Source organism: Trichomycterus rosablanca, chromosome 14, assembly GCF_030014385.1.
Source record: "Trichomycterus rosablanca isolate fTriRos1 chromosome 14, fTriRos1.hap1, whole genome shotgun sequence".
NCBI classification, from domain to species: domain Eukaryota; kingdom Metazoa; phylum Chordata; class Actinopteri; order Siluriformes; family Trichomycteridae; genus Trichomycterus; species Trichomycterus rosablanca.
Window position 1 is genome coordinate 30,368,335 of NC_086001.1, and position 26,488 is coordinate 30,394,822.

The window sequence follows — 26,488 nt, forward strand, 5'->3', positions numbered from 1 at the left end:
ATACACTCAATATTATATGTATACACTCAATATTATATATATATACACTCAATATTATATATATATACACTTAATATTATATATATACACTCAATATTATATGTATACACTCAATATTATATATATATACACTCAATATTATATATATATACACTTAATATTATATATATACACTCAATATTATATGTATACACTCAATATTATATATATACACTTAATATTATATATATACACTCAATATTATATATATATATATATATATATATACACTTAATATTATATATATATACACACTCAATATTATATTTATACACTTAATATTATATTTATTTATATTTATGCAGGCGGTGGTTCATCATACAAAACGATCAACTTCTCTACAAGAAGAGGTTTAAGGTAGGTCACATGACTTTACATGATCCAAATCAGCTCTGTGAAATACCCATAATGCACCGCAGTCGTACACCCCTCATAATTCGACTGTATAAATAAGAAGGTTTTATGTTCTATTCCCTCAGCGTGACTTCACGGTGCTGGCGGAAGACCTGCAGCGCTGTTCGGTCCAGAGCTGCGAGGATGCCGGGCGCCGCTTCTGCTTCCGGGTGGTCACGCCCACAAGGTAAGTCCAGATCTATAATCATCAGAGATAGACAGACACACAAATGATCAATAGACAGACAGAAGATCAATAGACAGAACGATAGGCAGACGGACAGATAGACAGACAGATAGATGATCAATAGACAGACAACAAATAGACAAGATGATTGATAGACATAGATAGACAGACTGATAGATAGACAGACAGACTGATACATAGACAGACAGCTAGATAGATTATCAATAGACAGACAGACAGATGATCAATAAACAGACAGACAGATAGATGCTAGATAGACAGATGGATAGACAGATAGACAGGAAGATAGATTATAGATAAATAGATAATCAAAAGACAGACAGATATAGACACACAGACAGACATATGATCAATAGACAGATCGATAGACAGACTATTTACCTATCTGTCTATCCATCTGTCTGTCTGAATGTCTGTCTATCTATCTGTTTATCTATCTACTCAATCTGTCTATCTGTCTGCATCCTATATAATCTGTATCTATCACCAAGTGTTTACAGGAGCTGTACGTTCCAGGCCGACTGTGAGGCAGGTAGACGGGCGTGGATCAGCGCCATTCAGAACCTGACTGAGAGAGAAGAGGGAACAGTCGAGAGCGAGGTGAATTATCATCACCACTATACTCCGGGAGGGGAGGGGTTCAGTTCTCGACTCTTTAACACCAGTTTAATGCGTCTGAATCAGGAGGAATCAGACGAGTACAAGAATGATTCAGAATCAGATTCCTCGAGCAAGCAGACAGACTCCCAGGGACCGTATGGTGGATGGGAACCAGGTGAGTATCAGTTTTTTGTGTTGATCCTCCCCTGGATCCTCCTATGGCTTCAGATACCTGTGACGACCTACCAGGACTTTATTGGGTCATTGGGATGGATGGGATCTTCCAGCATGGCTACAAGAGCATGACCAAGACTTCAGAGTACTACCCTGGTCCTCTAATTCCCCAGACTTGAACCCAGTTCAGCATCTGTGGGACCACCTCAAGCAGCATCATGGCTCCAGATACCTGTGACCACCTACCAGGACTTTATTGGGTCACTGTGGCGGATGGGATCTTCCAGCAAGGTATAGAAACGTGCCACATTGGTTGGAAGAGCATGACCAACACTTCCGAGTACTACCCTGACCCCCCTGATTCCCCAGACTTGAACCCACCTCGATTCTTATGTTGGCTCAACTGATTCTGCCCTGGATCCTCCCTTGGCTCCAGATACTTGTGATGACTTTCCAGGAGCTTATTGGGTCACAGGGACTACCGAGTACCACCCTGGCATCTAAATTTCCTTTGGTCCCAATCTACGGATCCTCCCATGTCCTCCTTTGGTTCCAGAAACCTGTAACGACCTTTCAGGACGTTATTGGGTCACGAGGACCTCTGAGTACCACCCTGGCCCCTGACTGCCCTTTAGCCCCAGACTTGAACCCAATTGAGCATCTGTGGGACCTCCTCAATGGTCGTGTTGGCTTTTTGGATCCTCCCCTGGATGTAGGATGAAACATGTAGGATGAAACAAGAAGAGGCCAAATCAGTAATAATAATAACATGTCTCTTGTGGGCAGCAGGTAGAAGTTCCATGCGCTGTACCCGAGACAGACGACACCACAGAGGGAACGTCACGTGTGGTTGAGGACGTCTCTGAGCTGCACAAGTGCTATGAGGTTTACAAAACCATTGGATCAGGTAACTGGTACCACTTTCAGTCGTCTCTCTGCCTTTGTGTAACACAGATGTGCATCTTTTAAAACCTGACTTAATATATATTTTTTTATTCAATCGTTCTTTAGGTGGTTATGCGACGGTCAAGCTCGGCAGGCACATTCAGACTCAAGAGCCAGTGGCCATCAAGATCCTGGAGAAGAAAGAGCTCGGGGTTAGTTTCAGCAAAACCGTCTGTTAAAGACGGACATGTCTCAGTTTCCAAACGTTTGGTTCTCCTAATTCTGATCTGAAAAGTCATAAAACTGTTCCGGTTTCATCCCCATTGCAGGATGAGTTGTCTGATTTGAGGATCGAGATTGAAGCCCTGAAGAACCTCAATCATCAGCACGTGTGCCGCTTGTACCAAGTCATGGAGACTGCTGACCAGATCTACCTGGTTCTTGAGGTACCATCAGTGGTTAGAAACTATCAGATTTGATTCAATCTCTGGATTTACGATGATTTGCTGCTCACTTGACTCGCTCTCTCCTCCAGTTTTGTCCGGGTGGAGATCTGTTCGACCACATCGATAATAACGACATGTTGTCGGAGGAGGAGACGCGCAGGATCTTCCGTCAGATCGTCTCGGCACTGGCCTACGTCCACAGCCAGGGATACGCCCACCGTGACCTTAAGCCAGTGCGTCAGCCAAACGATTTCCACTTATACTTTGTGCTTTTTCTTTGTTAGTGCTTGTACATGTGTGTTTCATTTTGACTCTCAGGAAAACATGATGCTGGATGAGAAGAACAACATCAAGCTCATCGACTTTGGTCTCTGTGCCAAACCAGAGGTTCGTGTCTCTCCTAAGACTGTAGTGTATACTTAAATCAAGAGTGCCATTCAGAGAGTCTAGTAAGGTGGTGTGCTTACCCCCATCCAGCATGCTTTAATGAAGCCTTGCACACATGGTGTCCACAATTAGTTTCAGTGATCAGTTAGATGAACAGGACATCACAGAGCCATGCTGGTTCAGTTTGTGTGCTGTGTTGCAGATGCTAGTCAACAGTTGGACCTTCGGTTGATAAAAATCTGTTTTGTTGTAGGGTGGATTGGGTACTGCTCTGATTGAGGGCTGTGGAACCCCTCCCTACTTGGCACCAGAAGTCATTGATGAGCAACCCTATCATGGTGCAGAGGTAGGTTTGTGTGGGGTGTGTCCCCAGGTTATTCCTGATAAACTTCAATTGGAGAGTCTCCAAATCCAAGGTGTTCAGTCCCCTCTATAGCCCCATTCATGACTTATTCTATGAGGTCTGGATGAGGGGACTGACCAGGGTAAAGCATGGTTAAAAAAGACAATGAAGATGTGTGTGTGTGTGTGTGTTTTAGGCAGATGTTTGGAGCTTGGGTGTTGTCCTATATGTCATGCTGTGTGGCTACCTCCCGTTCGACGGTGACAACTTTGTGGAGCTCCAATCACTGTACAAATCACTGTAAGTCTTGGAACTACAATGAAACACCATTGGCATACACGTCTTGTTACGATTATGAAATTGAATCCATTATTTAATGCTCAGCAGCATGTTAAACATACAGTAAAAGTAACAGTAACGGCTTGTGGTGATGTTCTTTGATCAGATGTGATTGTTTTGCTCTGTGTTTCCTCAGAAAGGACATTTTGACACTCCTGACTGGCTGTCTCCTGGTTCTGTACTGCTGATTAAGGAAATGCTGCAGGTGTGTGTTTATGGTGTGTTTAATGTAAGCAAAGTGGGTGTGTGTTTCTCTGTGGGCTTCATCACCTGAAGTTCTTGTATCTTGTCCTGTAGGTGGTTCCAGAGCAGCGCATAAAGGTGGAGCATCTGCTGGATCATGAGTGGGTAATGAAGGGCTACAGCAGCCCTGTGGAATGGCACAGCACATGCCCGGTACAACATCCACACTAGACATAGTACAGTAGCATGATGGAGATCCATCGTACAGAAGATTGTATCTTTATTATCTCACATACTCATATATTTGTGTCTGTGTGTGTGTTTGTGTCTCAGCTGGATCATCTAGATGAGGAGAGCATCACCGAGATGGCTGTGATGTTCAGACAGTCCAACCAAAGCACCAAGCAGCTGGTGTCTGAGGTACATTTCAGTACTTGTATCTGCATCAACACAGATGCTGAAATGTAGACACATATTTATTAATACTGAGGTTCTTGTGCTCCGTCTAATAGAGATGTGTGTGTGTGTGTGTGTGTGTGTGTGTGCAGTGGAAGTTTGATCAGACCACAGCTACGTATCTTTTGCTCTTGAGAAGGAAGCAGCGCAGTAGTCCAGTGTGTAGCTGAGTGGACGTGTAAGAAATCCAGGTAACATTTCCACAATCAGTGTATTTTACCTGATAAATGCTGCTCTACATGCTCATCTGTCCAAACACTACAGCTTCTGAATGTTCTTACACCTCTTCTTGTTTTATTTAGCAGGAGACGTTGTCGGCGCATCAAGGAGGGACGATGGTGGAGCCGTCCAATCAGGACTTGTTACATCTCAATTTCACATTTCAATGATTGTTGCAGATGTTTCTCTCTAACCCATCCTCTCTCTCTCTCTCTCTCTTTCTCTTTTTACCAGAACAATGCATTTTGGGTATCTGTGTGTGACTGGTTAGAGGAACTCCACTGAGGTGCCGCCCTTGTTGATCCACACAGCTGTATGAGAAGTGTAGAACATGGATGACCAGGATCAACAGGCCTCAAAATCTTATAACATTAAATAATAAATAAATAAACTCACTGAATATATGAAGGTGGATGGATGTTTATTTTCACAATAGCAGATTTTTTCTTCATCATTTTGTGTATGAAGTCAGCAATATGACGTGAAAGAAGGCACAACGTTTCCCGACATGTTACAGAACAATGAACTCAGCAGTGAAGATACAGACCTACTGTCAGCTCACTCAGAGCAGCCTGAGATCGTTACCCTAAAACGTAATGAACTCATGTCTCTTAAAGAGGTCCAGTTACAAAATACACTATATTACCAAAAGTATTCACTCACCCATCCAGATTATTGAATTCTGGTGTTCCAATCAGTTCCATGGCCACAGAGGTATAAAACCAAGCACCTCGGCATGCAGACTGCTTCTACAAACATAAGTGAAAGAACAGGTCGCTCTCAGGAGCTCAGTGAATTCCAGTGTGGTACCGTGATGCCATCTGTGCAACAAGTCCAGTCGTGAAATTTCCTCACTACTAAATATTCCACAGTCGACTGTCAGTGCTGTTATAACAAAGTGGAAGCGGAACAACAGCAACTCAGCCATGAAGTGTTAGGCCACGTAAAATGACAGAGCGGGTCAGCGGATGCTGAGGAGCATAGTGCAAACACTCAGTCAATCACTACAGACCTCCAAACTTCAAGTGGCCTTCAGATTAACTCAAGAACAGTGTGTAGAGCTTCATGGAATGGGTTTCCATGGCCGAGCAACTGCATCCAAGTCTTACAGCACCAAGCGCAATGCAAAGCATCAGATGCAGTGGTGTATAGCACACCACCACTGGACTCTAAAGCAGTGGAGATGTGTTCTCTGGAGTGATGAATCACGCTTCTCCGTCTGGCAATACGATGAACGAGTCTGGGTTTGGCGGTTGCCAGGAGAACGGTACTTGTCTGACTGCATTGTGCCGAGTGTAAAGTTTGGTGGAGGGGGGATTATGGTGTGGGGGTGTTTTTCAGGAGTTGAGCTCAGCCCCTTAGTTCCAGGAATTCTTAATGCTTTAGCATACCAGAAGATTTTGGACAATTTCATGTTCCTAACTTTGTGGGAACAGTTTGGGGATGACCCCTTCCTGTTTCAACATGACTGCACACCAGTGCAAAAAGCAAGGTCCATAAGGACATGGATGAGCGAGTTTGGTGTGAAAGAACTTAACCGGCCTCAACCTGATAGAACACCTTTGGGATGAATTAGAGTGGAGACTGCAAGCCAGGCCTTCTCGTCCAACATCAGTGTCTGACCTCACAAATGCGCTTCTGAAAGAATGGTCAAAAATTCCCATAAACACACTCCTAAACCTTCCCAGAAGAGTTCAAGCTGTTATAGCTGCAAAGGATGGGCCGACATCATATTAAATTAAATGGGACCTCACTCAATTTCTTTTGCGTGTGAAGGCAGACGAGCGTATACTTTTGGCAATATAGTGTAGTTTTTATAGGACAAACATATAAGAACCTACAAAAACTCTTAGATGTGTATTAAGAAAGTCTGAACATAAGAAATGACTAGACAGTGATGTCTGAAGCAGGACTGAGATCTCGGATCATTAAAATAACATGAAACTAGTTACGGGTTACAAATGGTTTTTGTGCTGCCATGCAGCTGGTTGAATGGAGTTAGTGTAGAATTATGTAAAAAGATCTAAAGAAAATAGATGAAGTGGCTGCTTAGCTCAGTTGGTTAGAGTGTAGTGCTAATAACGCCAAGGTCGCGGGTTCGATACCCGTACTGGCCACACCCACTTTAATGATTAAAGGTAGCATGGCTGAGAGTCAGGTGAGCATGTGCTGTGTATCAGGACTTTCTAACCTGAGTAATTTAATCACTGAAAGTAAGAATACCACCCTGTTCTTCTGCCATCTTTAATTCTGGCTTCATTTCACCTAATGAACGTGGCATGACCTTTATAAATGCTTACAATCAATTTTGTCAATAAAATTTTGTCAATTTTGTCAATAAAAAAGAGAACTGCTGTGTAATTTAGTGAATTTAGTGAAAAGAAATTTAGACCGTGTAGAATAAAAGTATTAGGAAAGTATGAGGTTAAAAGCATCAGCTTTTATTTATTCTTAAAAGAAAAATACATGAACCTCAGTCATCTCACACGAAGATCTGTTCTGCTCAACAACAGTAAAGCTCTCCATCGTTTCTGTGTGGCAGCTCCGTAACTGAAGGGCTGTCAGTGTAGAATCGGGTATGTGGGTATATGCCCTAACCTTCGTATACAGGCCGGTTAGCTCAGTTGGTTAGTGCGTGGTGCTAATAACACCAAGGTTGTGGGTTCGATCCCTGTAAGGGCCACACCCACTTTTGGACTAACAAACAAACACCTTCACTAACTAGCAGGTCCTATTAACCTGGGCTTCAAACGTTGTCTCTGACAAGTGTGAGCTCTGTGTACTTTGGTCAGTGGAAGTAGTTTTATAGATTTATGAAAACATTGTACTTACTTACTATTTCCATTCTTGCAGGAGTGTGAATTTACCTTCCACTTCAATAGTGAGGCGTGTCCAGCCCTGCTACACAAACTGTCATTTTTGTCCCTGTTAAAAACTTTAGCTTATAGCAAATAAAGACACATTTAACAATTCTCATCTTTTATTACAGGTTTAAAGTTGCATAAAACAAATGTTTGCACAAATAATATAAAACCAAAGTACAAAATAAACATTTCTCTTATTTTAATTATCTCACAAATCACAAAGCTGTTAACATTAAATATCACTAAAGAGGAAATCCTGAAGACAGCAATGCAAACCTTTCATTTAAATACAAGCTTTAGTAAAGTTACATACACTGTAAAACATTTTAAGTTGGTTAAACTCAGAAACGAAAGTTGCCTTAAAAAGCTGAGTAAACTCAACTTGAAGAAAACCGTTGTAACAACTCAAGAAGTTAAGTTAAAAAAGTTGCTTAACTAATGATTATTGATTGTTTCAAATTAATGTACTATGTGAAAATAACTTACTATGTTTATTTTATCTATTTTAGAAAATGAGCTATCTAGTTAAATAAACATACAATTCCTCACTATTTTAACACACACTTTCAAGTCAATACAACTTCAGCTATATTCATATAACTTATTGTCTAACGTTAACAGTGCTTATGTTTGTCATTTCTAGACTTCATGTTGACTAATAAAAGTTTTCCCAGTTTCTTTAAACTTTACAATGAATCAACTTACAACTTCTGTTCACAAATAACATTTATTTAAACAAATGTTACAAAACACTTCCAACATGCAACAAGCAAGTTTTCTCCTCTCATTGCCCATAAGTGCAAATTATGTTTTTTTGCAAAAGTCTAGAGACAGACCTTTTAAGAACAATACATGTTTTAAAAACAATACGTTTTAAGAACAATACATGTTTTAAGAACAATACATGTTCAAAAACAATACATGTTTTAAGAACAATACATGTTTTAAAAACAATACATGTTTTAAGAACAATACATGTTTTAAGAACAATACATGTTCAAAAACAATACGTTTTTGCCTTTGGCTATTTTTACAAGATTTCTCTGCGAAAACAATGTGGAACAGATTACAACATTTCCTCTATTTTTTTTTTTTACATGGCCTGCAAGCACCTTGAACTAAACTAACTAAACATAACTAAACTGTCCCCCAATTATACACTATATTGCCAAAAGTATTTGCTCGCCTGCCACACGCATATGAACTTGAGTTCATTCTGAAAAACTTCCCATATAGAAGCACTTTGTAGTTCTACAATTACTGCCTGTAGTCCATCTGTTTCTCTACATAGTTTTTAACCTGCTTTCACCCTTGTCTGTTTAAATATTTACCTAACTAATTGGGCAAAAGGGCCAGGGGTTTGGTCACTTTTGGCCAGCCTTTCCATTTGCTTTATTGACACGGTGCAGCTTGTTAACTGAGTGTTTAATGTGTTTTGGAGCCAACTGGCTTGCAGAGCCAATTCTTAACAGCTACCACAGATTACTCTGCAAGTGTGCCTTTAAATTTTCAATCCCCTGCCTGCTAGAGGCTAAAGATACCTGGTCATGGGTCTCTTTTTGTTTTTGCAAAGAGTCCTGTACCTGTTGCATTGGTGCCTGTTCTGGGGGATGTAGCTCAGTGGTAGAGCGCATGCTTTGCATGTATGAGGCCCAGGGTTCAATACCCTGCATCTCCAGTAGCTTGATGTTTCACTTTGCTAGAAAAAAGCTTCTAGTGTGCTTCTAAAGGCTATATGGCTTTAAGAATGATCACTATCAAGCTGGCGTTCTGCTTGTTACTCTTGAACTTTAAGAATGTGCTCAGAGACCTAGAGCGGCGCGATGGCCAAGTGGTAAGGCGTCGGTCTCGTAAACCGAAGATCATGGGTTCAATCCCCGTTCGTGCCTTTAACGTGCATGCTCTCATTTTAAAACATGACCAATATGCTCTAGTTCACATTCCCTCTAGGCTAATTTAAGAAATACAACTTATTTCCTATTTTCCCTTGCAGGTCTTATTTACCACATTAATGCTGTGCTTCCACACCAGCACATTTCCTCTACATAGGGATGGCACCTTAGAGGTACTTCATGCCGTGCCTGTATGAGCTCCAGAGTGTCACAATCACTTGAAATATCCAGGTACTTAGTCAGACTCAATCACAAGCCCGTTTTAAACTTTACCCAGCTGACTGAGCAAAGGTACAGGAGTTAGATGAATTTTGGATTGGACTTTCTATTGGCTTGCATGACATGATGGAGCTTGTTAACCGAGTGTTTAATGTCTTTTGGAGCCAACCGGTTGAGAGAGCCAGTTCTTAACCGCTACCACAGAAGACTATGCAAGTGTGCTGTTAAATCTGCAATCCCTCACTTGACAGAGGCTAGAGATTCCTGCTCCTGGTTCTGCTTCTCTTTTTGCAAAGACTCTCGTACCCGTTGGAGGTTTACAGTGGTGTATAGTAACGAAGTAATAATACTTCGTTACTGTACTTTACTGGAGTATAAAAAAATTCGGCAACTTTCACTTTTACTCCACTACATTTCCTAAAGAAATTGGGTACTTTTACTCCGATACATTTGCTGTATGCGAATTCGTTACTCGTTATTACAGAATGAAACGACAAGAATTTTTTAGCTAAATAATGTGAGATGTGTGACAGACTGCAGCAGGTTTGGCGAATCTGCACTTGTAAATTACATCAGCGGTTAAACACATTAATGCGCAGATGCAAACGTTTTGTAAAAGCGCATCGTTCACTCAAAGATACAGAATAATCGTCATTTCAGAATCTCCCCGTCTAACACACTGATGTAAGTTAGGAATGATTAACAAAGTAAAGCCACAGCACCATTGTTTTTATTATTATTATTATTAGCATTAACATTGTTCAGATATCTAGCTACCGATTACATTCGAACCACAAATAAAACGTTTCACTACATTACGCGCCATCACATACGATGGCGCCGCGAGTGGCAGCCTCGGCACAGTGCTCTCTAGTACTTTCCTTGTTTTTGTCTATTGTTTGTGTTTTTTGTAACCCAAACCCGATCAGTTACACCAGAGACGAACTGCTGAACTTAAGACGGTTCACTTCATATGGTTTTTCACCCATTTTTACTGATTCTGTGAGTTTTTTGGAGATCCTTGTTGGTGGAGCAGCGGCTCTTTTGGGAACACGGAGGAGACGCAGGAGAGGGACGCGCGCCGGCAGAGATGTGAAGCTCCGACAGCGGGGATTTCGCACCACGCTCCCATCGATTCATCTCGCGAACCTCCGCTCTCTGCCTAACAAAATGGACGAGATGCTTCTACTTAACGGGATAAACAAAAACTTTACACGCTCCGCAGCACTTTGCTTCACTGAAACCTGGCTGAGTGATTCCGTACCGGACAGCGCACTGCAACTGCCGGGCTTTCATATACATCGCGCGGATCGCGTAACGGAGCTCACTGGGAAAGCGAAAGGTGGAGGAATCTGCTTTTACATTAATGGAGGTTGGTGTACTGATGTCACAGAATTAAGTAAATACTGCAGTCCAAATTTGGAGTCTTTTTTCATTCATTGTAAGCCTTTCTACTCTCCGCGCGAGTTCTCTTCATTCATCCTGGCTGGTGTTTACATTCCACCTCAAGCCAACGTGCATGACGCCCTGCAAACTCTAGCGGATCAGATAACGGGATTAGAACAAAAATATCCGGACTCACTGTTAATAATTCTGGGGGATTTCAACAAAGCAAAACTAAACCACGAACTGCCAAAATATAAACAGCATATTAACTGTCCCACCAGGGATAACAACACACTGGACCACTGCTACACCATCATTAAGGATGCATACCGCCCTGTTCCACGTGCACCTCTGGGAAACTCTGATCACTGTCTAATTTACTTAATTCCAAATTACAGGCAAAAACTTAAAACGTCTAAGCCTGTAGTTAAAACAGTAAAGAAATGGACCAGAGAGGCTAAACTAGAACTACAGGACTGTTTTGAACACACGGATTGGTCTGTTTTTGAAACTGCAGCTGCAAACCTGGATGAACTGACGGACACTGTAACATCTTACATCAGTTTCTGTGAAGAGGTGTGTGTGCAAACTAAAACCTTCTGCACATACAGCAACAACAAACCATGGTTTACACCCAAACTCAAACAACTGCGTCGGGTCAAGGCGGACGCCTACAGGAGTGGAGATAGGGCCCTGTACAACAAGGCAAGAAACACACTAACCAGGGAGATCAGTATGGCTAAAAGAAACTACACTGAAAAGCTGAAAAAACGTTTTTCAGCCAACGACCCTGCTACAGTGTGGAGAGGCCTTGGAGAAATCACAAGTTACAGGAAACCTCCCCCACCCATAGATGCAAATAAAGACCTTGCAGACGACCTCAACGACTACTTTTGTAGGTTTGAAAGTGACCACTTCACACCCATCAATCTACCCACCTCATCTGCATCTGTTATTTCATCTCTAACACCACCACCACCTTCCCCAGCAGTCACCGAGGCTACACTTGAGATAGGTGTGAAAGATGTCAGCCAGCTCTTCCGGAGACAAAAGACCAGGAAATCGTCAGGCCCGGACAACATCTCTCCCTCCTGTCTCAAAGCCTGCGCTGACCAACTGGCTCCAATTTTTACACGTATCTTCAACAGATCCCTGGAACTGTCTGTTGTTCCCTCCTGTTTCAAACGCTCCACCATCATCCCGATCCCCAAGAAACCCTCCATAACTGGACTGAATGACTACAGACCGGTAGCATTGACATCAGTAGTCATGAAGTCATTTGAACGATTGGTGCTAGCCCATCTGAAGGAAACCACTGGACACCTACTGGACCCACTGCAGTTTGCATATAGGGCTAACAGGTCAGTGGATGATGCAATCAACATGGGCCTTCACTACGTTCTGAAACACCTCGACTGCCCAGGGACTTATGTAAGGATCCTGTTTGTGGACTTCAGCTCGGCTTTCAACACTGTCAACCCTGGAATTCTCTCCTACAAACTCTCTCAGCTCACTGTGCCCCCTGCCATGTGTCAATGGATTACCAGCTTCCTGACAGGCAGAACACAGCAGGTGAAGCTAGGAGAAGTCACTTCTCACACTCGAACAGTCAGTACTGGTACTCCTCAGGGATGTGTTATCTCACCACTGCTCTTTTCACTCTACACCAATGACTGCATCTCCAGTGACCCATCTGTGAAACTCTTGAAGTTTGCAGATGATACTACAATCATTGGTCTGATTCGCGACGGAGATGAATCTGCTTACCGGCGAGAGGTCGACCAGCTGGTGCACTGGTGCAGTATGAACAACCTGGAGCTTAACACGCTCAAGACTGTAGAGATGACAGTGGACTTCAGAAAACACTCACCAGCACGGCTCCCACTCACAATCTTAGGCAGTCCTGTTTCAACTGTGGAGTTCAAGTTCAAGTTTTTGGGCACTATCATTTCCCAGGACCTGAAGTGAGAGTATAACATCAACTCCACCATCAAGAAAACCCAACAGAGAATGTTCTTTCTGCGGAAAATGCGAAAGCTGGGACTGCCACAGGAGCTGCTAAGACAATTCTACACTGCGGCCATCGAATCAGTTCTGTGCACTTCCATCACAGTCTGGTTTGGTGCAGCCACAACACAACAAAGGAACAGACTGCAGCGACAGGTGAAGTCAGCTGAAAAAATCATTGGTGCTCCTCTGCCCTCTATCCAGGACTTGTATACTTCAAGAACCAAGAAACGGGCAGAGAAAATTATCACTGACTCCTCACACCCTGGACATTACTTCATTCAACCCCTCCCCTCCGGCAGGCGCTATAGATCCATCCACATTAAAACCACCAGATTTAAAAGCAGTTTCTTCCCACAGGCCATCTCCCTCCTAAATAAATAAATGACTAATAATACATAACACGTAAGCGTAAAAATATTCATCTGCTGCCAAACTGACTACACTGTAGTACTCATCCTACATGTTGTGCACTTTACTGTTTTGTAAATATTTCAGATGCTGCTAAATTACATATCTGTATATTGTGTGTATATAATCTTATAGTTTGGATAATTTTGTGATTTTGTGTTTAATGTTTAATGTATACGTTGCTTGTACACTGTATCGTACCATTACTAGAGATATACCATCAGCCGGAAACAAATTCCTTGTGTGTATCCACATACCTGGCCAATAAATCTGATTCTGATTCTGATTCTGATTAGTTTGTAATTAATTCAGTGCAGACATGATGTGTCCCATCATTTTTAAAAACTCATAAAAAATATTTCCTCAGATAACTTCTGTATTACACTAACAGAGGAAATATTCATGGTGCTGAGGAACATGCATGTCTTTAACACTAGCTTGACTGAAAATCTGAGATTCTGAGGACAAACCCCTCCTTCTACACAACCATTAGAGTGCTATCAGTCCTCTTTTGTCATGCAAATGCTAGCAGATAACACACTATTCAACCCACCCCCAACGTTTATCCCAGCAAACCTGTGAGATACCTTTTCCTAAGTAATTCCACTACAGGCAGGAAAGTCTCAATATGGCTAGATTACATGTGCCACAAAGGTGGTGGGAAACTAAGCCTTGTTATGGTCTGACCAAACTCTGAACTTTGAATTTGTGATCTTGAACTTGTGATGTACAGGAGAAAAATGTACACAGGACAAAACGTAAAGGGTTCTGAACATGTTTATTTAGCACAGGATGCGTTAGAGTTGATTTTTTGAAAACCCTGTTAATTTTTCCCATTGGAAATCGCGCTTAGACCCAGGTCTCCAAATATGGGCATAACGAGGACTACAGAATGACACACGACTTCAGTGGTCTATTGATCTAAGAAAGCAATAAACTAAAAAAGCAAATAACTTATGAGTTTAATGCAAATAACTATTAAAGTATAACATTTCCTGTCACACTTGTTAGAGATCTCGGACTAACTACAAAATTTCTTTATTAATTTCTATATGAAATTGAGAAACCAAGGACACTAATTAGTGCATTTTTTCTAAGTAGAATTTTTCTCTGTTCTTGCTTGATACCAAATTTTAGCAGCTTAACAGTCACACACAGCACACACCCTATATTTCTGCACTCTATTGTCTCTAAAGTCCCAATATGTGCCCCTGCATCAATGGTAAACCAGACCAGTTGGCATTATCACCTTTTTGCATTCATGCATTTTATTCACAGATTTAAATATTACAAATCTTTTATGAGTTTAGTCCAAAAATTTATTTTTTTAACAATATTAGGCCTGCTGCATATGTATTGCACAGAAGTGCCATACCTGTTTACACGTTTGTATGCCACCTAATATAAGCTCAAAACAGCTCTGATTTGCGAATACATCAGCATTACAAGACATCTGATATATCAGTCTGTTATCTGTTAGCAGGACATTACCAGCAGGAACTTCTACCTCTGTATGTTGTGAAATCAATTGCCGTATGGTGCATTCCAGTACCATGTATTAAACAGCAAAGCAATGCACACATTGTTTGAGCCATAAAGGTGTGCGTATAAATAAATATCTACGCTGCACATGATGTCCCTGGTATCCCCTTGGCCATATACAGTGGGGTCAAAAAGTATTTATTCAGCCACTGATTGTGCAGGTTCTCCTACTTAGAAAGATGAGAGAGGTTTGTAATTTTCATCATAGGTACACTACAACTATGAGAGACAAAATGAGAAGAAGAAAAAAAAGGAAATCACATTGTAGGAATTTTTAAAGAATTTATTTGTAAATTATGGTGGAAAATAAGTATTTGGTCACCCACAAACAAGCAAGATCTCTGGCTCTCACAGACCTGTAACTCAGGCCTGTCTGTAAAATTAGGGCAGAGGGGGATGATGTGTGTGAGGTGTTTGTGTGTAGACAGGCTGTGGGTCATTACCATGATAATGGGTACTAAGTGGCTCAGGGGAGCGGGGGATCGAGAGGCTAGAGTCCCTTGCGCAAAAAAGCGTAACTGTAGTCATTCTACATTTACTTTAGTGTTAAGAGTAAGGAATAATACAATTTGGATTGTTTGTTGAAGGACTCAGTAATATTGTGCTGTACCATAAATACAATTGAAGATGTGTTGAACAAACTAGCTTCCTTATAAATGAAAACTTAAATGAAAGTTCCAGGCTATGGATTCTATTTACACCAGATTGAGCATATCCCTTATAAACATGATTCTTAGACCAAAGGTTTAAAAGCCCTTATGACAAAATTGTATTGAGTCTTTCTTTATACAAGTAATGGTGGGGTCCTAATAACTTCAGGACCCTTCTAGACAAATACTAAAAGAGACAAATTTCCTAGTTGTGTGGTAGAACTGTTAAAGTAGGGATTGTTCTGCAAGGTTTTCTCACAGATGGTGAACATGTGGAACAGCTGAATGAAGTTGTGGGTGTGGCTTATGCAAATTGTTTATTTGCTGAATAATTTGGACCATGAAGAAGCATTAGCCTTATTTACAGTCTCTTATTTGTTGAAGAAAGGTGCTGGATAACATAGGACACTATCAGATATTTCTTAAAAGTTTACTTTAGTGTTAAGAGAAAGGGTTAAATAAAATGTGGCTTGTTTGGCCAGATTATCTTGCTAAAGGACTCTTTAACCATTGGGCCAAACAATAGGATATATGGGTTTCTGGACAGTGAGAGTTTAAATAGTATGACTAAATATTAAAAAATCTTATTTAAATAATTAATAGTCTTTCTTTATACAGGTAATGGTGGGGTCCTAATAACTTCAGGACCCTTCTAGACAAATACTAAAAGAGACAAATTTCCTACCTGTGTGATAGAACTGTTAAAGTAGGGATTGTTTTGCAAGGTTTTCTCACAGATGGTGAACATGTGGAAAAGCTGAATGAAGTTATGGGCGTGGTCTATGCAAATTGTTTTTTAATTGCTGAATAATTTGGAGGATAAAGAAGTATAAGCCTTATTTACAGTCTCTTGTTCGTTGAAGAAAGGTGCTGGATAATATAGGAAATTAACAGATATCTCTTAAACGTTTACTTTAGTGTTAAGAGTAAGAAATAATACAATTTGGATTGTTTGTTGAAGGACTCTGTAATATTGTGTTATACCACAAATACAATAGAAGATACATCACACAAACTAGTTTCCTTATACTTGAGTACCTGAAAAATGAAAACTTAAATAAAAGTTCAAGGCTATGGTTTCTATTTGCATCAGATTGAACATATCCCTTACAAACGTACCAGTAATTCTTAACTCTTTAATGCTCTCAACAAGAACTCAACTTTCAAAATTTTATGGATGATTTTTCAGCTGCTGCTTCAAGTTGACACATAATTTAGAAATGGTGTTTTCTTAAAGTAAGAATACCAATGTTTTTTACATTTAACACACGCCAATCAGGGAGTAGATACAGCCAAAAAAAGATTATTTAAATACAGCTTATTTTACCCAGCTATTTACATTATACTAATGGTTGAACAGATCATTAAAGGGTTAAAAGTGCCACACGTTTAGTTAAACTTGCTTGAGTTTTGCTTTTAAATTAATTCTGCCAAAATTCAGTTTTTTTAGGTTATTGGGATATACAGTATATACAGTATCTATAACTTGAATTTACTACCCAAATCAAAAAAAAAAAATGGAACAGTATAGAAAATGCAAATAAAATAGATGCAGTGTTTTTTACACTTACATCGACTCTTATTCCATCTTTTATGAACCCAAAATATTTCATGTATTGTCTGGTCAACTTCATTCTTAACATACACATACATGCATTTTAAGCTACAACACATTCTAAAAAAAGTTGGAACAGGGCAATTTAGTCCTCCTAATAAGGTTAAAAACAACTAAATAATGACGTGATTTCAAATAGGTGATGTGAACAGCTGATTATAATCATGAATTGGCACAGATCATGTTCAGATGGAAGGAAGAAAAAAGCTTGTTAAGTTGGTTTACAGGCTTAAAAGAACAATCTTATATTTTTCTAAATGACCGATTCAGTTTATACTAACAGCATTTACTTTTACTTTTAATACTTAAGTACATTTAATATCAAATTACTTTTGATACTTAAGTACATTAAACACCAGATACTTTTAGACTTTTACTTAAGTAATATTTTAAAAGGTGACTTTTACTTCTATCAAAGTAAATTTCTGGTAAGATGCTTGTACTTTTACTCAAGTATGGCCTTCAGGTACTTTATACACCACTGCACCTAACACACATAACACACACACACATTACCTACACTCTGTGTTAAATGTGTTAAAAACGACACACACTGTGTGGAATTTCAACATGTGAAGAGTGTGCTCAGGGACGACACATACTGTGTTGATTTAAACACAGTAAATGTGTCATCCTGTTTTTGCACACCCACCGTGTTAGGATACTTAACACACACAATGTGTTGTTCTTACACAATGTGTGTTGATTATGTGTAATCAAGAAAATGGGTAAAATAAAGTGTACAATATTACAAATGTTTAAATACATGTAAATGTATACAAGCTCAAATGTTTCCTTTACCAGAATAAAGTAAATCAGATGATGTATTTTGGAAGAGTTGTGCTTTACCCTAAATATATCCACCACTACCAGCATTAACGCTAATAACAATAAGCAATGTTCCTAACGATTCGACTTATAGAACCGATTCTTCCGAACTGATTCTGAACCTCCGAACCGACTGCATTAGGTCCTCTTAAATCCTAATGAATCAATCGATTCAGTTTTTCGATTCGTTGAAACGGATGATTTAAAATAATTGATTCAGTAAAACGAACTGAGCTAAACTGAGCTAAAGAAAAATGTTAAAATGATTAAAATCCACTTCTCATAATGAGATTTAACTGAAATAATGTTACTCAATCACTGTAAGCACACAGTCCCAATAGTTCAGTTAAGTAAATTACCCTGAGAAAACTCAACACACAGAGGGTTGCTATGGTAACCTCATCCACAGTCATTTAACGGTTAGCCAGTTAGCTAACGATAAATAATACCAATAAAAAGAACGACTAGTCAGGTTTAACATAACATTTATTACTGAATAGGAACAGAAAAGCAAACTTAGGTTTATATTAATGTAATTCAGTGCCTCCTTTTTTTACCTAACTGAGTCAATTGTGAGTCTATTGTAAGTTAAAACAGGTCACAGGGTTAAAACCTACTTTTTATAGCTTTGCTTGACTTCATAAAACACACAACAAAACACTGATAAACATGAACTAAATAAACATCAATAAAACATACTGCTCCTGCTCCTTTCCTTGCATGGTCCAAAAAGAGGAAATCAACCATGAAACACAGATATACATGATAGGAGAAATGTGATTAACGCATATTTTTTATTTATTAATTTATTTTTAATCTTCCATGTGAAATAATCTATGTTTCTAGTCAGAAATAAAAAATTGTATCCAACAAATGTAAGTAAAATTGAAAAAATATATATTTTTACGCAATGTATTTTCTCACAGTTCTACACATAAATGTGTAGACTAACTATTGGAGTTACTTTACACGCGTCTGTGTAAGAAGTGGCCAGAAATGACACAAAACATGTTACAGACCACAGGACACAGTAGTTGTGTAGAAAAAATGACACATTACTTTTTAAAGTGTAGCTTCCGAGAACAGGTGTTCTCAGGGTGGTGTGGCCGTAAACGAGAGACGCTGTAAACAAGCTGCTTCTTATAGAGGACCGTCGTTCAGGCTTTCTAAATAAATAAATAATTAAAAGCTTAAAACTGTTTAGGTTAGGTCGTCAAATTTCAGGCATATGTAAACAAAAATCTCAAGTTGGCGACTAAAGAAATTTATTTATTTATAAATAGTGTTCATGGTTTTACGCTTTATGTTTAACTGATAAACTATCTGATGAAGTAAAAGCTCTGAACCTTTTCTGTATTTTGGCCCCGGTGTTCCTCATGTTTCATGTTTACAGTTTCTTCATTTTGCACTAATTACTAAACTTGTGTTTTTACTTTCCCGGTTGTTTCTGAGGTATTTGTGTGATTGGCTGATACTCCTGCACTGAGGATACTGTGGGTCACTGTCAGTGTTGCCAACTCCTCAGTAAGGAAAGTAGCTATTGGCTGTCCTAAAAGATGCTAGAAGTCGCTAAATGACGCCATCGCCTAATTTGCATAGGGGTTAGCACATCTCGATAAATCTATATATTATTATAAACTATAGGTAGCACATCTCAATAGATCCATTGATCTGTATCTCAGCCATATATTAAACATGTAGTATGTTTACATGTATCTCAGGCATGTAGTAAATACTATTCTAACCCTCTATGAGGAATATCTTCTAAGGTTTTACCTCCGTGATTTATCATACCCTTTTGGATAAAATCCCAGTGAGAAAACTATAGATCACACAGATCTTATCTATAGCTACAAAAACATGGAATAAGGAAAAATCATTAGAACTGAACTGACAAGGGAAAAGCAACAACATTGTTTGACGTACACAAACAGCTAAGTACAAGATAACGTAATAAATGCTCAACATATTCACTCAGTAATGAACTTTATTAGACACGACCTTGCAGCTGAACTGCTAAGAAAGCACAAAACTGAAAAATAACCGAATACATTTTGTGTTGTCGTAATGTTAAGGTCGCAGATGGTTATTTAAAAATGATTGGCTTTCCTAGATGTATCACTGAACGCATGTATAAACGTGGTTAAATAAAACATTAACACATAGCATTAGATACACACCTGTTATTCAACTGTATGTAATCACGTATAGCTAATTTGAGCACCATAGTTCTGAAGTAGAATACAAAATAAGTCACATAATAACGGCATTACATACACTTAAACTTTACACTTTTAAAGGAATTAAAACTAAAACCACACATTACTAACCGCTAGCAGAAATAAATTAGGCAAAGGTAGCACAGAATTATAGACGTCCACTCAATGAGTCAAAAACAGATGTGCACATGCTCGGTAGGACAAATCGATGATATTAGGTAAAATAAATCAACAGAACAACAGCAGCACCCGTCGCTCGGTGAGGACAGTAACTGCAGAACGATATGTGCTTTCACGTCCGAGTCTCCAAAAGTCTCCAGTAACACTAGAAAAAGTCACTAGAGGGTCTGAAAACTTGTGAACTGAAAAACACGTTAGCAAGCCATGTGACCCGTGTGTACCATCCAATGAAACAGCTATATGTATGTCTCTGTGGCGCAATCGGTTAGCGCGTTGGGCTGTTAACCGAAAGGTTGGTGGTTCGAACCCACCCAGGGACGTATGTCTTTTATCTGGTGTTGATCAACCGGATATGAGACACAACAACAAGGTGTAGCTCCACAGAATAGTAACAGAAAAACATCCAGTGAACAACAGTGCTACAAGCACAAATATCCACCTGATAAGTCACCGGAGACCGGCTGTCCAAAGTGGAAGAACGTCCTTTTGGTTTCTGTAGATGTTAAATGAAGATACTCGCCCAACGTGGGGCTCGAACCCACGACCCTGAGATTAAGAGTCTCATGCTCTACCGTCTGAGCTAGCCGGGCTTAAGCAGCATGTTAGAACAGACAGCTCATCGGTCAGACCATCAGAGTGATGTAGGTTTAATTCACTAACATCACGACCAGATTAAGAACTAATTCACAGTTTACACACAAACACAATTCAGAATAAGTAACAGAAACAGACACAGACTTACTGTCACTTTTAATCTACTACACAATTACTGAACCCGCTCCATTATGCTTTACACCTCAGTGTATATTATCTGGAAACAGATGCTCTTCATATAGAAATATACTTTACATTTGCTTGATGGTAATAACTCTTAGTGAAGTCTTAATGAACAATTAAAACATCAATTCAGGTTTTTAGTTCAACTGGGAAAATATTAACAGTAGCTCAACTTCCTAAAACCCAGAATCTACACGTACAAATCCTACATTCATTCCACAAAGTTCACAAACTACATGATTTCATGAGTGAAAACTTGACGTTTGGAGCCCCTCTGGTGTGCAGGCTGGTACTGTGTATCAGAACTACTTACTGTGTGCAGGACCTGAGTCGTATCTGCTCCAGTCACTGGTTGGCGGCATTAAGCTCAGTCAAGAACTTTAAGAAATATATAGTTTAGATAGTTCACACATATAAGAACCTACAAAACCTCTTAGATGTGTATTATTAAAGTCAGTTTCAGCGGCTTAAATGGGGTTAGTGTAGAATTATGTACAAAGATCTAAAGAAACTACAGGTGAACTGGCTGGTTAGCTCAGTTGGATAGAGCGTGGTGCTAATAACGCCAAGGTCGCGGGTTCGATCCCTGTACGGGCCACGCCCACTTTTGGACTTCTTCTCTAACTAGCAGGTCCTATTGACCTTCAAACGTTGTCTCTGAGAAGTGTGAGATCTTTTTAATGCCCCTCTCATTCAAGTCAGAAACATGCCATTATTTCAATTAGCCAAACTTAATGACCCTTCTGTAAATGGTTTAATGTGCACACTGCTGCTACTGGCTTGTTTTTCTTTTCTACAATGTAAGTTCATACCTTCAGGTTCATGTTATTTGAGATCTCTACATAGATTTTGTCAACATTTTATATGTTATACAAAATAATTAAAAGAGTCGGATCACTATCGTTAGCTGTCATTTAAAAATGAATCGCAGGTCAATACAGAGACAAACCATCTCATCTAATACAAAATAGAATAAATAATGTATAACAGTTTAATGATGCACCATACATACGGTAAAGCAAAACACAAAACCCCTAAACTTGTAAAAAGCTTCACTTAAATAATAATAAAGTATCAAAAATACATCAAATCACCTAAATATTATGTACATAACACATACAGCAAAAACATGTGAATACACCCAAACACTGCCACATCACCCCACTGCTGCGTTCTCTTCACTGGCTTCCTGTAGCTGCACGCATTCAGTTTAAAACACTGACGCTCGCCTACAAAGCCAAAAATGGACCAGCCCCAAGCTACCTTCGTGGCCTAATCAAACCCCGCTCTGTACCACGCAACCTCCGAGCCTCTAGTCTCGCTCGACTTGAGCCTCCATCCAGGACTAAAGGAAGACAAGCATCAAGGCTGTTCTCTGTTCTAGCGCCGAAGTGGTGGAATGAACTTCCTCTGTCTGTCCGAACATCTGAGTCTCTTGCTGTCTTTAAAAAACGATTAAAAACCCACCTTTTTACTAAACACTTAGGCTGACTTGTACTTATTTACTAACATTTTGTTCCATTCTTTTCCATTTCCAGAAAAAAAAAAAAAAAAGGCACTTTGGTTCTAACAGGTTTTAGCAGATTTGTGTTCTTTGACTGTTGTTTACCTAAACTTGAGAAATGAAATGTTCACTATAGAAGCACTTCTGTAAGTCGCTCTGGATAAGAGCGTCTGCTAAATGCTGAAAATGTAAATGTAAATGTGAATGTGAAAGCATGTGTGTGTGCGTGTGTGTGCATGCTTATGATTATTAACAGAATTGATACGTTAGACACGTATAGATACATGAAGTGATGTAGACACACATAACTCCTCAGCAATAATAATGATACACTATGTGGCAAAAATTATTTGGACACCTTACCATGAGCTTGTTGGACATCTCATTTCAAAAACAAACAGTATTAAAATCAAGTGACTTCTGTGTGATCATTAGTGACTTGTGATCTGAACAGGTGCACAAACATCAAATCATCTGCTTCAGAGCGACAAGGAGGGACGGGCCCACTGCATCCTGAACTTAATGCAATTTTCCAACAGTGGAACGTTTTGTTGTGATTTTGATACCTGGGTGGCAATGTTTAACTAAAATTACTTTTATTTAGTGTTTAAAACTTCTAAATTACCTCAGTTTTGTCAATTGATTTCAGTCAATTATATCAATCACGTAAGTTTAAATCACTTGAGATGTAAAAGTAAAATCTGAAGTTGTGTATTTTTGCTTTATTTACTCAGCAAATGGCTAATCATTACGTTTAGTTTTTGTGGCGTCAGGGTTCCATGGTGTAATGGTTAGCACTCTGGACTCTGAATCCAGTTATCCGAGTTCAAATCTCGGTGGGACCTTACTGCTTTTATTTGGGGCCCAGTGTGAGGTCCAAGATTGAGAAACATTAGCAGTTTCAGGATAGTAGCATTCAGCACATGTGCAGTACAACAGAGCATCACAATTGCTTGTGCTAGTTTAGAGTCACCTTAAATGACATGTTAATTTCCATCCATTCATCCAGCTTGAATATCATAATAGCACTAGTAGTGTTATAGTGTTCCACATGTGACTGCTCCATCCCAAAATATAATCGCTAATTATTGTTTACAGCGCCATCTAACAGCCAACTTGCTCTTACATGACTAATTATTAACTTTTGGGCTTAAGTAGGACCTCTCTGTGTGATTCCATGGTGTAATGGTTAGCACTCTGGACTTTGAAACCAGTCATCGGAGTTCAAATCTTGGTGGAAGCTGATTTTATTTAGGTAAAAACACTGTTATCAATACTGAGTAGAGAATAGTGTTCCACATGTGACTGTTCTATGCCCAATTGTAATACCAAAAGGCAAATCATTGTTTACAGCGCCAACTACCGGCCAACTGGGTCCTAAACTTACCTCAGTGCAGTTTTCCAACAGTGGAATAGTTTGTTTTTTTTATACTTGGGTGGCAATGTTTAACTAAAATTACTTTTATTTACTGCCTAAAACTTCTAAATTACCTCAGAATTATATCAATCACGTAAGTGTAAAAAATCTGAGATGTAAAAGTAAAGTCTGAAGTTTTAACATGTTAACTTCCATCTATCCATCCAGCTTAAATACCATAAACACTACATATAAAACATGTGGAGCTATTCTTACTACAGTAAAACACACTGAACTGACTTTTAAAGTGAAGTTCAAAATGTTGTACAGAGATCGTTCCCATCAAGTGGTGCTAGATAAATTACAGCTTGTTGCTTGGGTACAGATTTGTGACATTATTATTAAATTACACTGGACAACAATTTTTTGCCAAAGTTCTGTTACCTTGAATTTTTTTGGTGATTGTGACAGACCCATTTGATCTGAACACAAATGTAGTTTCTGATTGTCTGTATCACATAGAAACTTTCAGAAACATGAGATTAACTTTACTGATTATAACACATTTAAATCTTATACGTGTCATTAGTTCAACTGAGCTAAAAGTGTTTTGCTGCTGATTTTCGTTTCTACTCAACATCTGGTGCATCTCGTATTAGTGTCCAGCAATAGTCAGACAGCACTGACGGATTCCAGTGGCCTTGGTAACATTTTTCCATTGTGGCAATGTCTTGGTAAAAGCATTCGCCATGCTCATCACTTACTGCACCAAGATTAGGGAAGAAATGCAAGAAATGAATTTTCAGTGACGTTGCACTTCATCACTTTGTAAGCTTGAAGAAGGTTGTCACCCAGCTTGATGAAGTTTGGCGCTCGATAGTTGCAAAAAAAAAATTTTCAACAACATCCTGGAATGATTTCCAATGAGGTTAAACGTTTATTATAGTTACAGTACTACAGTTCTAGTGTTTTATGGTGATGGGTTTGAGGCTACACCTACATATAAGGTTAAACATTTATTATAGTTACAGTTCTACAGTTCTAGTGTTTTATGGTGATGGTTTTGAGGCTACACCTACATATAAGGTTAAACGTTTATTATAGTTACAATTCTACAGTTCTAGTGTTTAATGGTGATGGTTTTGGGGCGACACCTACATATAGGGTTAAACGTTTATTATAAATACAGTTCTAGTGGTTTATGGTGATGGTTTTGAGGCTACACCTACATATAAGGTTAAACGTTTATTATAGTTACCAGTTCTACAGTTCTAGTGTTTGATGGTGATGGTTTTGGGGCTACACCTACATATAAGGTTAAACGTTTACTATAGTTACAGTTCTACAGTTCTAGTGTTTTATGGTGATGGTTTTGGGGCGACACCTACATATAGGGTTAAACGTTTATTATAAATACAGTGCTAGTGTTTTATGGTGATGGTTTTGGGGCGACACCTACATATAAGGTTAAACGTTTATTATAGTTAACAGTTCTACAGTTCTAGTGTTTGATGGTGATGGTTTTGGGGCTAAACCTACATATAAGGTTAAACATTTATTATAGTTACAGTTCTACAGTTCTAGTGTTTTATGGTGATGGTTTTGGGGCTACACCTACATATAAAGTTAAATGTTTATTATAGTTACAGTTCTACAGTTCTAGTGTTTTATGGTGATGGTTTTGGGGCTACACCTACATATAAAGTTAAATGTTTATTATAGTTACAGTTCTACAGTTCTAGTGTTTTATGGTGATGGTTTTTGGCTACACCTACATATAAGGTTAAACGTTTATTATAGTTACAGTTCTACAGTTCTAGTGTTTTATGGTGATGGTTTTGAGGCTACACCTACATATAAGGTAAAGCGTTTATTATAGTTACAGTTCTACAGTTCTAGTGTTTTATGGTGATGGTTTTGGGGCGACACCTACATATAAGGTTAAACGTTTATTATAGGTACAGTTCTACAGTTCTAGTGTTTGATGGTGATGGTTTTGGGGCTACACCTACATATAAGGTTAAACGTTTACTATAGTTACAGTTCTACAGTTCTAGTGTTTTATGGTGATGGTTTTGGGGCGACACCTACATATAGGGTTAAACGTTTATTATAAATACAGTGCTAGTGTTTTATGGTGATGGTTTTGGGGCGACACCTACATATAAGGTTAAACGTTTATTATAGTTAACAGTTCTACAGTTCTAGTGTTTGATGGTGATGGTTTTGGGGCTAAACCTACATATAAGGTTAAACATTTATTATAGTTACAGTTCTACAGTTCTAGTGTTTTATGGTGATGGTTTTGGGGCTACACCTACATATAAAGTTAAATGTTTATTATAGTTACAGTTCTACAGTTCTA

General features: G+C 39.1%; 7 non-coding genes and 2 pseudogenes across 7 annotated transcripts; 6 read left to right on the plus strand and 3 right to left on the minus strand.

Moving 5' to 3' along the window:
- The window catches only part of LOC134326288 (zinc finger protein 208-like), a 163,760-nt pseudogene that overhangs the window by 21,225 nt on the left and 116,047 nt on the right, over positions 1 to 26,488 (plus strand).
- LOC134327048 (maternal embryonic leucine zipper kinase-like) lies at positions 1,860 to 4,800 on the plus strand (annotated as a pseudogene).
- Positions 9,143 to 9,214, plus strand: trnaa-ugc (transfer RNA alanine (anticodon UGC)). Its single transcript has one exon. It is a non-coding gene; the product is annotated as a tRNA-Ala (tRNA).
- trnat-cgu (transfer RNA threonine (anticodon CGU)) lies at positions 9,354 to 9,425 on the plus strand. The gene has a single exon. It is a non-coding gene; the product is annotated as a tRNA-Thr (tRNA).
- Positions 15,792 to 15,850, minus strand: LOC134327191 (U7 small nuclear RNA). Its single transcript, XR_010014698.1, has one exon. It is a non-coding gene; the product is annotated as a U7 small nuclear RNA (small nuclear RNA).
- Positions 16,268 to 16,326, minus strand: LOC134327192 (U7 small nuclear RNA). The gene has a single exon (XR_010014699.1). It is a non-coding gene; the product is annotated as a U7 small nuclear RNA (small nuclear RNA).
- On the plus strand, positions 20,732 to 20,805 carry trnan-guu (transfer RNA asparagine (anticodon GUU)). Its single transcript has one exon. It is a non-coding gene; the product is annotated as a tRNA-Asn (tRNA).
- trnak-cuu (transfer RNA lysine (anticodon CUU)) lies at positions 21,003 to 21,075 on the minus strand. Its single transcript has one exon. It is a non-coding gene; the product is annotated as a tRNA-Lys (tRNA).
- Positions 23,540 to 23,611, plus strand: trnaq-cug (transfer RNA glutamine (anticodon CUG)). The gene has a single exon. It is a non-coding gene; the product is annotated as a tRNA-Gln (tRNA).